The following is a 16,977-nucleotide window of genomic DNA, read 5'->3' as shown; positions in this document are numbered from 1 at the left end:
TGCTTGTATGTGCAGCTGCTTGATGGGGCACATAATGATTCCCTAGGAAGGCAGGAGCCCCTGGCCTGCATGGGCCATTGTCTCAATCTCAGTGAGTCCCTTTGGCACTTCTAAATGGAGTTATCATTAGGAACTCACAGCTGCAGTATGTCTTCAGTTTCGGTTTTATATTTCCTTCCTTTCCTTTTTTCACCTTTCTCACTTGAGACTCCAGGAAGATTACATAATTTTAAACCATGCAACAGGAACATAACTAACAGCAAACAAAATTAGGTAGAGAACAAGGCACTAAACAATATCGTACATACAATATGACAGTAAATGCATGCAAATCATGTGACAACAATGCAATCAACAGTGTCGTATACAAGGAATAATGTAAAGAAAACTGCTTTGGTTTCACAGATGCTGATGATAACTTTATTCCATATTATAAGAATGCCCTCCTGAACAACTCCATTTTATTTATTTTTTTAGTTTCAAAACGATCTGACATTTTGTGCTTACATTACTCTGCAAAGAGCTACACTGTATAACTGTTACATCTGTTCAACCAACCTCATGCCCCCTGGATCTGTGTCCCTCATGGCTGGTGAAAACTGGCAATGAGAGGATACGGGGCCCATTAGAGGACATTATCAGTCTATCCCTGGAAACGGAGAGGACATTATCAGTCTATCCCTGGAAACAGGGGTCTTTCTGGAGGGTCTTAAGGAGGGCTGTGATTATACTGCTCATAAAGAAACTATCACTTTATCCATATGATCCAGCCAACTACTGCCCAGTTTCGAACCTGCCATTCCTAGGTAAGGTGATTGAGAGAGTGGTAGCCGAACAGCTCCAGAGTTTCCTGGATGACACATCAGCACTTGACCCATTTCAGTCTGGCTTCTGCCAGGGTCATGGGACGGAGACAGTGTTGGTCGCCCTAATCTCCATAGGCAACTGGATCGGGGCAGGTCAGTGCTGTTGTTGTTATTCAGCCTCACAGCAGTGTTCAACATGGTTGTTTACAACCTTTTGACCAACCACCTTGCCGACGTGGGGATTCGTGGGGTAGCTTTGCAATGGCTTTCCTCATTTCTCCATGGTCGGGGACAGAGAGTTGCACTGGGGGGAGAGCTGTCCTCTAAGTTCACATGGGGGCAGTCCTCTCCCCGATGTTGTTTAACATCTATATGCACCCGCTCGCCCAGCTGGCCCAGAGTTTCAGGCTTGGGTGTCATCAATATGCAGATGACACCCAGCTATATCTGCTCTTGGATGACCACCTGGCTACCGCTCTGCAACATCTGGCTGAGGGATTTGAGGCTGTGGCGGGATGGTTAAGGAAGAGCAGGCTGAGACTAAATCCGGGGAAGATGGAGGTTCTGTGGCTGGGGGGGGGAGGGTTCCGGGACTGAGGTTCCAGCCCTAGACGAGGTGCCATTAACACCAGTGTTCTCTGTCAGGCTGCAATTTTTTTCGGAGTCATGTACCACCTATACATCATTTTATAACAATTCTCTCTAACATTGGTACAAGGCGATATCGCTGCTGGCCCCTTTCCTGTCGTCCCCTGACCTGGCCACAGTAATCCATGCAACATTACGCTGGCCTGCCCTTGAACTGACCCGGATGCTCCAACTGGTTCAGAATGCGGCAGTGCAAGTCCTGGCGGGAACAACACGGACAGCACATAGACAACCTGTGCTATGCCAGCTACACTGGTTACCTGTGAAATACCGAGTCAGGTTGAAGGTATTAGTGTTGACTTTTAAGGCCTTAAGTGTTTAGGGACCCACGTTATCTTCAAGACCGCCTCCTCCAATATGTCCCCAAAAAAGCACTGAGATCAGCTGATAACAACTTACTGGTGATCCCAGGCCCTAGGGAGGTCCAGCTGTCCTCGAGTAGGGCCAGGGCCTTTTTGGTCCTGGCCCCAACCTGATGGAACTCTCTGCTGAACAACATCAGGGTCCTGCAGAATCTTATACAATTCCACAGGGCCTGTAAGGCAGAAATATTCCACCAGGCTTTTAGTTGAGGGCAGCAACAGTTAAGACTGGCACCCTCCTTTTCTTCCTATGGTTGATCACCATCCGAATTGTTTTATTAATATACTGCGACGATTTTATTATGTTAACTATATTTTATTTGTTTTATCTGTTTGAGGTTGTAAATTGCCCAGAGCCTGCTTGCGGGGTTGAGCAATTAATAAATCTAATAAAATAAATAAATACATACATCTGGAAAAATATGCATTCTGTCTTTCTTGGACCACCACTCCGTTCACATCATTGAGTAGCAGGGTCTGGACTGCAGGAGCCAAAGGCACGGTGGATGTAAGTCTGGCCTTCCAAAAACTGCACCTGCAAATCTACCGTAACAAAAAGAGAGGTGGGTGGGCAGGAAGCTCCAACAGGCTCTTCTGTCCCTTTTGTCCCAGCTGGGCATTCTCTGCATTGTTAAGTGACACTGGCCGGCTGCTGGTGATGGGCAGGAGACACCGGCCCTCCAGCTGGCTAATTAGGCCTTGAAAGACAGGTCAGAATAGCTGCTTCGGCACCATCTCGAGAAGGAGGTCTGTTTGAGGTTGTAAATTGCCCAGAGCCTGCTGAAGAAGGCGGTATGTTCATCCCCTCTTCTTCTTTCATCCAGGCTTTTCAGACAGACTGGCTTCTGGCAGACACTCGGGAATCAGCAGCACCCTCCTCCAGCCATCTCGGGGCTAGGGGGCTATACTGAGCTACTTTCATTTAAAGGCTGTTATCCCTCCATGGTCAGCATTTCATAAACTGGTCAATAATTAAATTTATTTGTTAATCAGGTGATCCTACCAGTGGTGCTCTATCTAATCATTCCTACATTATAGCAAATATGCTGTAGATGGAGCACTCTTCCTGCCTTCTTTTTTCTTTTCTTCTCTTTTTCTTCGTCTTTCTTTCTTTCATGCTGACATTAAAAATACAGAAGTAGAATGCAAACACACGGAAAGAAAACAAACTTCTGTCTCTGAGTGTAAACACTGGCAAGCAGTGGTTTCTGATAACTCATGAGCATTTCCTTGCGAATTTCCTCCATCTTTCTTGAAATGATAGATGAAGCTGGCCTACCAGTAGAACTGGATGAAGATAATCTTTTAATTATCATTCTTAATTGCATGCTTTGCTTACTTATGTTCAGTGGTCGTTTCGTAGAAAAAGAGCTAGGGGAACTCATTAGCATAACTCATTAGCATATGCCACACTCCCTGACATCACCGGAAGTGTGTCATAAGGCCACACACCCCACCCCCAATGGTCCCGGCCGCCGCCACCGGCCTTGCAGCTCCATGAGGGGCCCGGCGGTGGACCTGCAAGGCCGGCGGGGGTGCAAGGAAGCCCTGTGAAGGCCCTCCCTGGCCCCAGGCAGGCAGGGGTGGGGAGAGGCAGGGAGGAAGCAACTTACCCTCCCTCTTCTCCTGCCTCCTCCTGGCTGAATGAGGGCCGGAAGCGGGGCAGCCGGAAGCAGGGGGCGGGGCTTCATCATGTGCCCTGCCCCCCGTACCTCACTCGGGGGACCTGCGATCCCCCGCGATCCCTCCTGAAATGACCTCTGCTTATGTTGCTAGAGCACTATGGTAACCAACCTCCAGGTGGGGCCTGGGTTTCTCTTGGAATGTACATGTAATCTCCAGACTACAGAGATCAGTTCCCCTGGATGAAACGGCAGATTCAGTGGGTAGACTCTATGGAATTGCATCCTGGCTGAGCTCTCTCCCATCGTCAAAGTCTCATTTCCCATTTCTGTCTCATATTTCCAGGAAGTTCCCAAGCTGGAGTTGGCAACCCAAGCAGCCATGTTTTAATGTTTTGGACAAGACCATACATCAGAGTTCATCTTATTATCTGAATCTTGGTGATCCTGCTTTTCATCTGTTTTGGCCATCTTCAGCAAGACCTTCAACCGCCTCTGGAGTGACACACACAGATTTCCTTCACGGTAGTGCATTCCTATCCTGTTTTTCCTCTTGATTCCCCATGAGAGCTCTATCGCTCTCCAGTTTTCCCCTCCCTTCTGCCTCATGTCCTTCTGTTTTTTCAGAATTCCCACTGCACTAAAGACATTCTGCTCCATAGGCTCTGAACTGTCTCAGCGGCTTCTGGTCACACAGCCTATCTCCTTCCCCCCTCTACCAACAGCTGCCCTGGGGCAGAGTTAGACAGGCTGGAATTTACAGACAGCTGTGGCAGCTGGGAGGCCAACCTGCTGTTTCTCCCCTTGGCAAAAATGGCTCCAGATCTGAATTTCAAAGGAGGGATTTTTCCCCCTCCCCCTTCCATGTCCTCTACAAAGATGAGAGGTGAAGGAGTCTCTGTTATATGCAGATGGTGAATATTAATATCTTGTATATATATTTCATAAGCCCGTCTTTCCTCCATGGAGTGATGTACCTGGCTCATGGCACCCTGGTGGATAACAATCCTGTGAGGTAACTTAGGGTGGGAGAGGGTGACTGCCCAGAGGTCAGCATTGGTTGAAATCTATCTCTGTCTAATGTGCTGAACTGGCAACACCATGTGGATCATTGCAGAAGAGGTGAATATAATGGAGGTGTGTGCGTATATATCAAAACTGTTTTGTGTGCTTAACAATTTCCCGCCTTTTGTTCCTTGTCTGTTGTTGTGTGTATGGCACCTGTCAGCCCTTTCTCTCTCAGCTTGCTTTGTGTAAATGGCTGTATAAATTATTGATTCCCTCCCCATCCCCAAAAGGACTCAAAGTGGTTTACAATTGTGGGGGAAAGATATACAATAAAATTCAATAAAATATGATTTAAATAAAACAAGTGAAATATAAGCAAGTGTAGCTTGGGGCAGTCCGGGATTGAATAGCTCAGCTTGTCCAAGGCCACCGAATACAAGGTACAGGCTAAGGGCTCAAGGCCAATAGCCTTTTGGCTTGCACCCAAGGGCTCACATCTCTGGTCATGCCTAAGTTTTATGCCTGGAAACAGGAAGGGGTGGTGGTGTTCAGCTTCAATGTCACAGCTAGCAGCAAGGTGTCTCCCAGTTTCCCCTCCCTTCTTCTACTGGGGGCCTCTCTTGCTGGTTTTATTACTATATTATTTGTTCCTGTAGCAGTTGTATTGTTTTAAGGCTTGGCTGTACTATCTGGTGACTGTAGGGTTTATTTGCTACACTGTATATTAGTATTTTCATTTCATCGGGAGACATCTCATTTGCAGACTGCAAAGGGCAGGGTATAAATAGATTAAATTTAAAAAAAGAATAAAACATTTGTCTTGACTGGGCTCCTAAAGTATCTCATGATTAGATGTTTTCTTGCTTCTGCAATAATGGTGATATATTTAGTACCATCCTAAGAGAGCCACTGTGATGTAGTGGGTAAGAGTGGCGAGCTCTAATCTGGAGAACCAGGTTTGATTCCTCACTCCTCCACATGTAGCCAGCTGGATGACCTTTGGTCAGTCACAGTTCTCTCAGAGCTCTCTTAGCCCCACCTACCTCACAGGGTGTCTGTTTGTGGGGAGAGACAGGGAAGGTGACTGTAAGCCTCTCCGAGACTCCGAGTAAAGGGCAGGGTATAAATCCAAGTCTTCTTCTTCTTCTAATCCTGGGCAAAATAAAATTGCTGATATATATCTCAAAATGATAAAACTAGGAGGATGGGCGGAGGCTTGGCAGTATGGTAGAACACCTACTTTGCTTGCAATTGGTTCCAGTTTCAATCCTCATGTAGGTCTTAATGCAATTTAACTATCCCTTGCAATTGAGAGCCAGTTTGCTGTAGTGGTTAAGTGTGTGGACTCTAATCTGGGAGAACCAGGTTTGATTCCCCACTCCTCCACTTGCAGCTGCTGGATGACTTTGGGCAAGCCATAGTTCTGTCAGAGTTGTCCTTGAAAGAGCAGTTTCTGTCAAGAGCTCTCTCAGCCCCACCTACCTCACAGGATGTCGGTTGTGGGGAGGGGAAGGGAAAGGAGTTTGTAAACTGTTCTGAGACTCCGAGTGAAGGGCGGGGTATAAATCCAATCTCTTTTCTTCTACTACTTACAAATTGGACAGCTGACGAGTGGCAAAGGGGTGGTCTTTCACCACATCATGATAACTGGGGAGAGCAGTTTTAATTAATGGAGGCTCACTCCTCCAGGAGGCCACCTGGGGTTTTTGATTGAAGGAAGATTTGGGACAGGCAAAAGGAAGAATGTCCTTATCCAATACCTAATTGATCTCTGGAATTCACAAGATGCAACAAAAGTGTTCTAGGTTTCAACAGTGGAGAGTTTTTTCCATGTGGCAAGAATGCTGAGGATGGAGGAGCATTCAGTCACAGGAGCTACCCCAAGTGCACCCTGAAGAGGTACAGCCTCAGTACTCAGCGTCTTCCTTTTTTCCAAATATAGCTGCCCAGATTGTTTTATCAAAAAGGAGAAGAGAGTGAGTGAAACTTTGACCCTGCCTCTCCACTCTCCTTTTCTCATTGGGAAAAAGACATCCCAGAGCATCTTTTGCTACATCTAGGGAAAATGTGTAGGTATCCATCTTTTTCCTGAATTGGGGGTAAATGAAGCTCAGGGGTAGCATTTGGCAGTAAAAAATGGCCGTGGAGGAAAGAGTTGACATTTCTTGTCTTCCTCCTTGAAGAAACAATATCATGTAGTTTGCATCTTCAGATACAGCTTTAGTACCACAGTGAGAATCAATGCTTTCTCTAAGCTATGGAGTCTTGTGAGCAAAAATTCTGCTTTGTGAGCTAGTGGCATTAAAGTTGTGAGCGAGCAATTTGGCTACTGCATAAATTAGTTTGCTCTGGATCCATCCTTCCTGACCGAAGATAAAAATGTGTGAGCTGGAAGCTAAAAAACTGTGAGCTAGCTCACACTAACTCAGCTTAGAGGGAACACTGGTGAGAATTAGGTCTATGTATTAGGGTATTATCTTGCGGATTAGGGTATTATCTTGTGGATGATCCACTAAAGTGATAGTTCATTTTTTAAAAATAATTTTATTTGTAAATTTTCAAACATAACAATCAGTATAACTGTATGTGATTGTAAAAGCAATTCAAACATTTTAAGAGTATCAACATGTACATCTATCAATTGGCAAGTATAAGCCTATATAGTTCAAAAATAGAGGGGCTTTCGGTAGTAGTGATTATTTGGGACAAAGTCCCCCTCAGATAAGTATGAGATCATTGGAAAGCAAATTGCTTGGAATTTACACAAACTGCTGCCCAAGGTGAGTGCCGCATTCTTCGCAGTAATTTTCCCTAGAAGAAAGTGTTCCCAAAATTTGTTCTTCCAGGAGTTCAAAGAAGGGGCCGCCTTTTCTTTCCATTTTTGGGTGATAGTAAGTCTAGCAATGGCAATCAGAGTGTTGATTAATGATATTTTTGTGTTTTGTTTTCCATAGGTTCCGACCAGAAGTCAAGCAGGAGGACCTGGGGGAGATCAAGTAAGCGAACTCCAGTTATGTGTTGTATTTGATCAGTTATTTGTATCCAGAGGTTATGAATCTCTGGGCACTGCCACCAGCAGTGCAGAAAATCTCCTATGGCACCACAATTTTTCAAGTGATGATTCATCTGAAGTCAGACTGACTTCTAAATTATTCTGTCTTTCAGAACCAAAAAATTTAGTGCCACAGGCCACTAGCAATGCCTACCAGAATGCAGTGAGCCCATCATCTCCTGCACTGCAGAAGGTTGAGAGGAAGCCAATTATCCAGCAATAAATGCAGGTGCGGGATGAAGGAGAGGGGGAATGTGATAGTTCTTCCCTCTCTTATCTCTTTTCCATCACTGGAGGGTGGGTGGGGTCCACAACCCGGGGGAGTTTGTGAGATACCCATGGTCCACCTGTGAGATACCCATAGTCCACTTCATGAGCCACAATGTGAAAATAAATGCACTACCATTAGACTGTAAAAAGGAGAAATCTTCTTCAGGCTGATAAACTGAAGGGCTCCACATTTTCTCGCCTTCACTGCCCCTCAGTCCTCTTATTGCCTTTCCTGTCCCTCCGCCCTCTCCTCCTTTGGTTATGTGAAACTCAAACATGACAACCATTTTAATGGAAGGCTATTTGGAGCCAGACTGGGCTTCCTGCCACCTTGACCTTCTGGATAGGCTAAATTTGTTCTTCTGCAAACAAGTCACTTTATTTATAACAGTGATGACAAGTCTTTGAGGCAGCGAGTGTCTCTTGTCCAGTGGAAATATGCCTCTTCTCCCACCCCAGAACATAAAGGGTACTGATTGGGCCCAAAGGTAATGAACTATGATGGAGAGTAATCCCAGCTAAGGAGGCTAGGATTAACTGGCTGTCATTACTGGGAGACCCTCGTAACTCAAGCCAGCTGCTGGCCTGATTTATGAGGGGATATGGAATCGCTGAATCCTCAGCACTGCCTGGCGCAGCAGGGTGGCAGAGCATTGGCTTCAGCATAAATAAACCCCAAAAGGTTATTCAGCAGCCCCCAACTGCATGGAGCCTTGATACTGCCCCGCCACAGCCTGTAAATATACCAGCTGCTGTCATGTTGCACCTTCCTGGCATACCTGGGAAGCACATCCCCCTCGATTGGGATGTGCCCCCAGCAAAGAAGGTAGCTGGAATGAAAGGGCACCCTCCAGACATACAATAACCTTCCCAGGGCAGAGCCTTGGGTCCTCTGGAAAAGAGATGGGGGGATACGGGAAGGTTGGAGGGGGTAGGTTGGAGATCGAATTCTACTTCAGTCTAAGCCAAAGCCAATGGAGGGGGGCAGACATTTTAAGTAGGGTTGCCATTTGGCCAGTGGGGGTGGGGGATACCCAGATTTTGCAGGCTCTTGCCCGCTGCTGGCCAGCTGGTCAACAGGAGGGAATCCCCCCCCCCAAAAAAAACCCCAGCTATGTCATATGCAACATGCCTGCATCACCCGGAAGTGATGTTGGCATGTGATCCTCTGGCTTTGGGGCAAAACTCTATGGTTTGATGCCAATTTTACCGTAGAGTTTTGCCCCAAATCCAGAGCATCACCCCCAGCATGCTGATATCACTTCCAGGTGACACAGGCACGTCATGTGTGATGTCACTGCTGGCAGGTGAATGGGGGGCAGCGTCACTTCCCACTTCCGGAACATCCCCACCCTACCCCGCTGGCAGGTAAAAGGGACCTGGCAAACCTAATTTTAAGAAAGGAAGCCTGTGTGCATACAGAGGTTCATTTCTGCTTAGAAGCAACTGTAACATAAAACAAGGCATATTTTTCACATTTTTATTTGCTGACCAGCAATGCTCCCTCTAAGCTGTGGAGTCTTGTGAGCAAAAATTCTCCTTTGTGAGCTACTGGCATTAAAGTTGTGAGTGAGCAATTTGGCTTCTGCATAAATTAGTTTGCTCTGGAGCCATCCTTCCTGGGCTAAGACAAAAATGTGTGAGCTGGACACTAGAAAACTGTGACCTAGCTCACACTAACTCAGCTTAGAGGGAACACTGCTGAACAGTCAATTTTGCTGTGTTTGGGGTCCCTTTGGGCCTATGTGATTACAGTCAAATGCCACGGGGTGTTTCTACTGCATTACTGACACCTGGTCTAACACTAGTGTAAATCCACAGTCACGCCATTAAAGTTGGTAGAATGACTCTGAAGTCAACACATGGCATGTGCCGAGTTTTCCACTGTGCGCCATCCTCTTCATCAGGGGTCATTTTGTAGAAAAAGAGCTAGGGGGACTCATTAGCATAACTCATTAGCATATGCCACACCCCCTGACATCACCGGAAGTGTGTCCTCCCCACAGCCGGCGGTGACCTCCAGCGGGCACCAGCAGGGAGCTCCAGACCCCGCCCTCCCGCACCTCACCCGGGGGGATGGCGTCCCCCCGCGTCCCCCTCCAAATGACCCCTGCTCTTCATCCATCTTTCTCTGACCCCAGCTTCGTTCTCGGAGTGTTCTTATGAGGTGTCACATTGCAGGGTACAAAGGGGCCATTATGGAGATGACATGAGGAGATTAGGCAGTAGGGGTGGACCCAACAGGATGCAACTCAAACATTATACCCCGTGCAGCTTGAGGGGGGGAAAGCAGCTCAGCAATAACACATTTGTTCCACCTGTCTTTCCACTGAGCACTAGAAAGTTTACAGGACCATTCTCGGAAATGATGCTCTTCTAAGGAAGCTTTTTCTGTGCAAACCCAAAGTAACTTCTGTAAAAATCAAAATGCAACATAAAAGCACAACTTTAAAATCAATACACCTAAAATCGGAGCAACTTCAGGATGAGCCAGAAAGGGTAACAAACATAATTTCAGGAAAAACTTGTGAGAATAAATCTGCTACAGGAAAGGTAGAAATGATAGTGCTAAAATTGATCTTCCTAGGAAGGTCACTGCAATCATAAGGTGCCCTTTTATGTCTCTCTAATTATTTTTCTTAAAGCTGTATAAAAGCAACATTTTTGTAGGAAAAAGGCAGGAGGAGATCAAATGCTTTGCATGCCGACTGTCCCAGGTTAAATCCCCAGGACTTTTAGAGATCTGCCAGATACCCTAGAAAGCTGTTACCAGTCACTGTATGTATGTACTGTTAAGACACAACCAGTTCATAAGTGACCCCTGCAAGGGTTGTCACTCCCCACCATATAGGCTGCTTTAACTAAGTTTCACTCAGTACAAGGCTGCTTCATACTTAATAATAACACTTACATGACCTTTCAAATTCAACCAAAACTAGTAATGCCCAGGCAACATTACTGTACCATTTTAGCAGATCCCTCCCCAATTAAAAACTAATGATCAGCTGCCCTAAAGCAAGGACCATTACAGGGGCGTATTGAGAACCAAGCTTCAAGAGAATGCTCTTGAAGCCAATATCCTTGCAACCAGCTGCCGAAGTTGGGGGTATGATTCAGAGTCAGGGCTTAAGAATATAGCAGGTATAAAGCACTGCTCTCTTGACCATGCAAGGTTGTACTTTTTTGGCTGAAAGCTTTATAAAATGAAGCCAAAGGAGACTGAAGTATGGAAAAAACAAACTTCACTTAACAATAGGATAAATTTCTGAGTGGTAGCCATGGTAGTCTGTTACAGGTGAGAAGGGTTTCTGTAGCATCTTAAAGATTGTTATGGTAGACTCTTTGCTTTACTTAACACTGTGCAGCTATACCTGATCTAAAAACAAATGGGCTCGTATGAACGGGGCCACTGTGCAGCTATACCTGATCTAAAAATGACGAGTGTTGCTTTTGGTTTCAGTCCTTTACCAGGTCTGTTCCTACCCATGTGCGCACACACTTTGCTCCTGTGGTAGTATCATCATCACTACAAGCAGTGATGGCTGAATTCTTCTGTTTGAACATGCTCCAACAGCAGTTACTGAGTCAAACACTAGGCTGAATTCCAGCAGTTCTATAGATGGAAAACTATCTGATATATTTCTTATTTTAAATCTGCAAACAATGCCGTTATATGGGAAGCTTGGTTTGAGAGGGAACATGTATTAGGAGCAAGTTAAATTCAAATTTTGAATCATTTGTTTACAAAAATCAAATGTCTTGAATTACAAGGACAGAAAATCAGAGGAGCAGTTACGTTTAACGTGGCCAAATTAGATGGCTCATGCGATCTGCCAATCACAGTGTCAGGAGAAAATACAGAAGGGGGCTCTGTGACCTCCACTAGCAATCTGTGAACCTTGATAACGGGAGACCCAGCATCACAGAGTTCATGTCAAGGCCCTGATGTCCAACTCCCAGGACAGTAAAATGGCTTGGGGATAAGAATCAAGCCCTTTCTCCTTGTGATCATGACTTGAATTCAATCCAGTCTAAGTACTTTCCTGTTTTTTTCTTTCACCTCCTCCAAATACAGTGTTTATTTCTCTAAGGCTCCCAGTAACAGGCTGTCTGCACCATAACCTTGGGGTCAGCTTTATCTTCACTTCAATTCCTCCTCCTCCCAAACAAAGGTGCTGCAGAACAGGTTTAATCTTCCATGGAGGGATAAGGCAGAGGTGCGTTGGGGGAGACTCTCCCCATGGAGAATCTTCATTGTCCCACTGAGTTCCTCTGATAGCATTAATCTCTCAGACACCTTAAGGCACTCTTTTCTTTTATGTCAGCCACATGAAAACCAGGAAGAGTTGAAGAGAGATCAGTTCTACCTTTTTAAGGGCAAAAGTAAGCCAGGCACAGAGAGAGGTGTTTGGGGTCTTAAAGCTACAATTGTAAACACACTGGTAGTAAGTCCAGTTTAGGACCACAAACGGGTCAAGTGCATAGGTTATCCAAGTAAACCTAAGGTTTGTGCACCCTGAATTGCATGTGTAACTGGTAATAGGCACCAACACTTGTGTGCAGCCGTGTAAATAGGGCTTATGCACATAACCCAGATCCTATTATAGGTTATTAGCATGGCTGCAGGAACCCAAGTTGTTGTTGTTCAGTCACACAGTCGAGTCCGACTCTTCGCAACCCCATGGACCACATCACGCCAGGCCCTCCTGTCTTCCGTCGTGGTCCAAAGTTTGCTTAATTTCATGTTTTTTGCATCGATAACATTAACCATCTCATCCTTTGCTGTACCCTTCTTCTTTGACCTTCAATCTTTCCCAGCATCAGGATCTTCTCCAGTGAGTGCTCCCTTCTCATTTGGTGCCCAGGAACCCAAGGCTGACTACCAAATGCTACTATTGCATAGATACCCAAGTGACTGCTCTTAGTGAAACTTTACTTGTGCTTAAAGCTGTGCTGCATTTCCCGTGACGTTCCAAGGAGACTATAGAATGACTAAACTCAAAGAGACCAAAAAAAAATAGTTTGATATTCTGTCACATACCAGCTCCCCAGAGGCTAACCAGTTCCCCATAAACAGAGCTGGTATGTCAAACAGCACAATGCAAGGATGTTCTAGGGCAGGGTCCCCAGTCTAGCTGAACCTGTACACACTTTTGGAATTTTGAGAAATGCGGAGGGGGTGTCACTACAAAATGGGTGCCAAGGAATACTGGGGCAGCTTCAAGCCAAAAAATATTCCTATGATGGAGACAGCTAGGGCTGCCAGCCCCCAGGTGGGACCTGGAGATCTCCTGGAATTACAACTGATCTCTAGATCACAGAGATCAGTTCCCCTGGAGAATTTGGCCACTCTGGAAGGTGGACTCAATGGCATTATATTCGACTCCCCAGGCTCTGCCCCCAAAGTTCCAGGAATTTTCCAACCAGAAGCTGGCAACCCTACCTCTGTTCTGGAATGGGTGCTCCCAGCAGATACAACAATGATGTCTTCTGGGTTCTTCTGAAGCACCTCCTGCTTCAGGGAGGTGGTGGAGGGAAAGGTATGAAGGGCTCATCACTTTGGGAAAAGATATGCTTTGGAGGAGAATCAAATGGGTGCCAGGAAACCTGTTGATGGACATCACATCAGAGATCTCTGCTCTAGGGTTATTTGCCAAAGTGTCTTGGGCAATCATTCTTAGCCAACTCCTAGTGTGACAACCAATCAAATGTGGAATCCAAATTGAAATGAACTTTCCCCCTCTAAACCCCCTGCCTAGGGAGTGGGGCTCTAGTGTTTGTAGATATGAGAAGATTCATTAGGAGCTTGTAGGATCACTTTTTGAGCTCTCCAGAGTTCTGCAGGACTTGGCTATGACTCTTCCCTTGTTACCTGTTTTCCCAGCCTCACTGGAGGTCATTCTCTTCCAAATCTGACTTAACAGGTTCCTGAGCTCAGAGACAGACTAAAGTATGCCAGTGTCCTGTAAAATTGCTCTGGTCTTGCTAACCAGTGTTCACAATGCTCTAAGCATTTTGATGTTACAGTCATAATGGCACAATTGTGATGCATGGTCTCTCTCTTTGAGGATCAGGCATTTCTTCAACGATCTCCACATGCTGAACTACTCATGTAGTGTGAGGAAATATCTTGCAGGCACTTCCTCACATTTAAGGGTCTGTTTAATTGTAAATAGCGATTTCAGTTACCAACATCTCTCATGCTTAGAACTTGGGACATACATGCTCATTACACTCTTCTAGACTGGACCAGTTTAATCACAGCGGTCAAGCTAACCCTCATTTTTGTGGCTTTAATATGTACTTTTTAGCAATTGATGTATTATGAGCAGGGCTCTAGTCGGGGGGGAGCTCTCAGGTACGGAGCTCCGGAAGAGAACCTCTAGGGGGCGGGGCGGTCACGTGGTGAAGCCCCGCCCCTTCTTTACCCCGCCCTCTGCTTCGATCCTCATTCCGTTTGGGAATGAGGATGAAGCAGGAGGGTAAGTAGCCGGGCCTTCTGACACACTTCCAGTGATGTCAGGGGGTGTGGCCTTCTGTCACTTCCGGTGATGTCAGGGGGCATGGCATATGCAAATAAGTTATGCTAATGAGTTATGCTAATGAGCTCCGGCAGCTCTTTTTCTACAACAAGACCCCTGATTATGAGTGTGTCATGCACATACATGTGTTAGGGTTGCTCTGTGCCGTTAGCAGACAGGTTAACAGATCATTTTTTCTGGCTCTGAGATTATGGTGGGAAATGTTCCCCTGCTTAACTCTGCTGCTGCTGCTAAAGATACAGGAAAAAGTCTAGTAAAATAAAAAAAACACCCTGAGATGTGTGGGCCTTTTTACTCCTGCAATTTCTGGACTGTTCCATTTTGAGAACTGATCTTTTTTCCCCAAAACTCAACCATAAATCATCATAAATATAAACACTGAGAGCTGTTCAATGGTGTATGTGTATGCATTTCTGCGTGTGGTTAATCTTAACACTTTTGTATCCAGCCAGATCTATGAGTCCTTTTTATAAACTGCTATGTTTGTGGAGATGTGTAAAATCTCTTTAAAACAACTGAAAATGTTTCTCTGTTATAGACTGTAAAATAGCAGAAGGTGAAAAATCAAAGCAGGGGGCAATAAACAAGATTTCTCAGACAATGAAGTGGACTACACCAACATGCACAGAATCACACTAACAAAATTAGTAACAGGGCCTTATGTAATATCAAGATATCAATATATGGAACTCCTTCCCTTTTGAAGAACATCTGGTTTCATCTTTCTTTTAGAAAAGTGGGAGGGGGGATGTTTTTCATAGGTTGTGTGATATGATGTTTGATATTAGGTTGTTTACTGGTTTGGGATTTTGTTGGCTTGAGCTGCTGATTGGTGGGACTTTGTTATAGCAATGGATGCTGGTTTTGATATTAGGTTGTTTACTGGTTTGGGAATTTGTTGTTGGCTTGAGCTGTTGATTGCTGGGACTTTGTTATAGCAACGGATGCTGGCCTGGGGAATGTATGGCTGAGTTTTATCAGTTCAGTGTTCTTTCCTTAACCAGAGGGCCTTTCTACAGTACTACTATTGCACACCAGTGGGATAGCATGTCCTATGTGGATACAGTGTGAAACCAGGCAAACATACACCTGTGTGATTCAGGATTACTAGTCCTTCACATGTTTGGCTTTCTTGCAGAAATAGCAGTGTAACACTGGCAAATCTGAGTGCCCAGCCAAGTAAGTACTGTTCAAATGAGCCAAATATCGTTAGAGATCCTGCATCACTCAAACATCACGGTCTGTTCTGCATTATTACCTGTGATATTTGGCTATGTGCTCAGTTAAACTTTTTGTATGTGGGCATGCAAAAACGGAGTTCAAAAATGGAATCTCCTGTAATACAACTGCGCCCTCTACCAGCCCAACTGGTAATAACATAAAAGGTGCTCTGATGAATCAGATAGGTTTTTCATCTTTGTTGTTCAGTTGCATAGTCGAGTCCGACTCTTCGCGACCCCATGGACCACATCACGCCAGGCTCTCCTGTCTTCCGGCGCGCTCTGGAGTTTGCTTAATTTCATGTTCGTTGCCTCGATAACTCTGTCTAACCATCTCATCCTTTGCCGTCCCCATCTTCTTTGACCTTCAATCTTTCCCAGCATCAGGGTCTTCTCCAGTGAGTGTTCCCTTCTCATTTGGCAGCTGAAGACTTCATGAAGTTTATTTCAAAGCCTGGAAGACAAGGAAATTATGTACAGTGATGTGATCCTCATGGCCCTAAAAGGTAAAGGTTCCCTTGCTCAAAAGCCAGTCGAGTCCGACTCTAGGGTTGCGGTGCTCATCTCCGTTTCAAAGCCGAAGAGCCAGTGCTGTCCGAAGACGTTTCCGTGGTCATGTGGCCGGCATGACTAAACACCAAGGCGCATGGAACACTGTTACCTTCCCACCGAAGTGGTACCTATTTATCTACTTGCAATTTCTTGCTTTCGAACTGCTAGGTTGGCAGGAGCTGGAACTAGAGACGGGAGCTCACTCCGTCATGCGGCAACTCGGGTCTCGAATTGCTGAACTACTGACCTTCCACAGCCTGCAGTTCAGCGTTTTAACCACTTGAGCCACCGCAGCTCCTTAGAGGGTCTAAAGGATGTCAAATCCCTGCAGTTCATTTCCACCAGAGAAGAATGAAGTTTCCCTATGACTATTTTTTGCTCCATAAGCTTTATCTAAATTCCAGCATCCTATATATTCAACTGGATATTCAACTGGTGATCTGTAAAAATGACCTACACAGGTAATTGCAATCTAAATGTGATTTATTTATTTTAAGCAATGTCACTCTGGCATGAAGTTTGCTGCAAGACTTTGGGTCACTCTTCCTCTCTCACATAACTTTCCATAAGATTGTTGTGAAGATAAATGGAGCAGAGGAGAATGGACGTCATCCTGAGCTCCTTGGACAATGGATGGGATAAAAACAGAAAGATCAATTGGTATGTACCGCTGCACCCTAATCTTATAGCAATTTTCCTTGATGTTCTAACAGAGACTCTAAAATCCCTGTTCAGACAAAGAGAATCCAATCATAACATCAAGCATGAGCTATGATTTCACACTGAAGCATGAACTTCTGTTGCTCATTTTGCAGTGAATGTTCTGTTAAATGATCTTGTGAATCTCTTCTGAAAAGTGTGCCTGGATGACCCTACTGATGTGAAGCTTTCTCAC

This window comes from Gekko japonicus, unplaced genomic scaffold, assembly GCF_001447785.1.
Source record: "Gekko japonicus isolate JY-2015 unplaced genomic scaffold, Gekko_japonicus_V1.1 scaffold2025, whole genome shotgun sequence".
In the NCBI taxonomy this organism is placed as follows: domain Eukaryota; kingdom Metazoa; phylum Chordata; class Lepidosauria; order Squamata; family Gekkonidae; genus Gekko; species Gekko japonicus.
The sequence above is the reverse complement of the archived record's forward strand: the minus strand, read 5'-3'. Positions refer to the sequence as shown.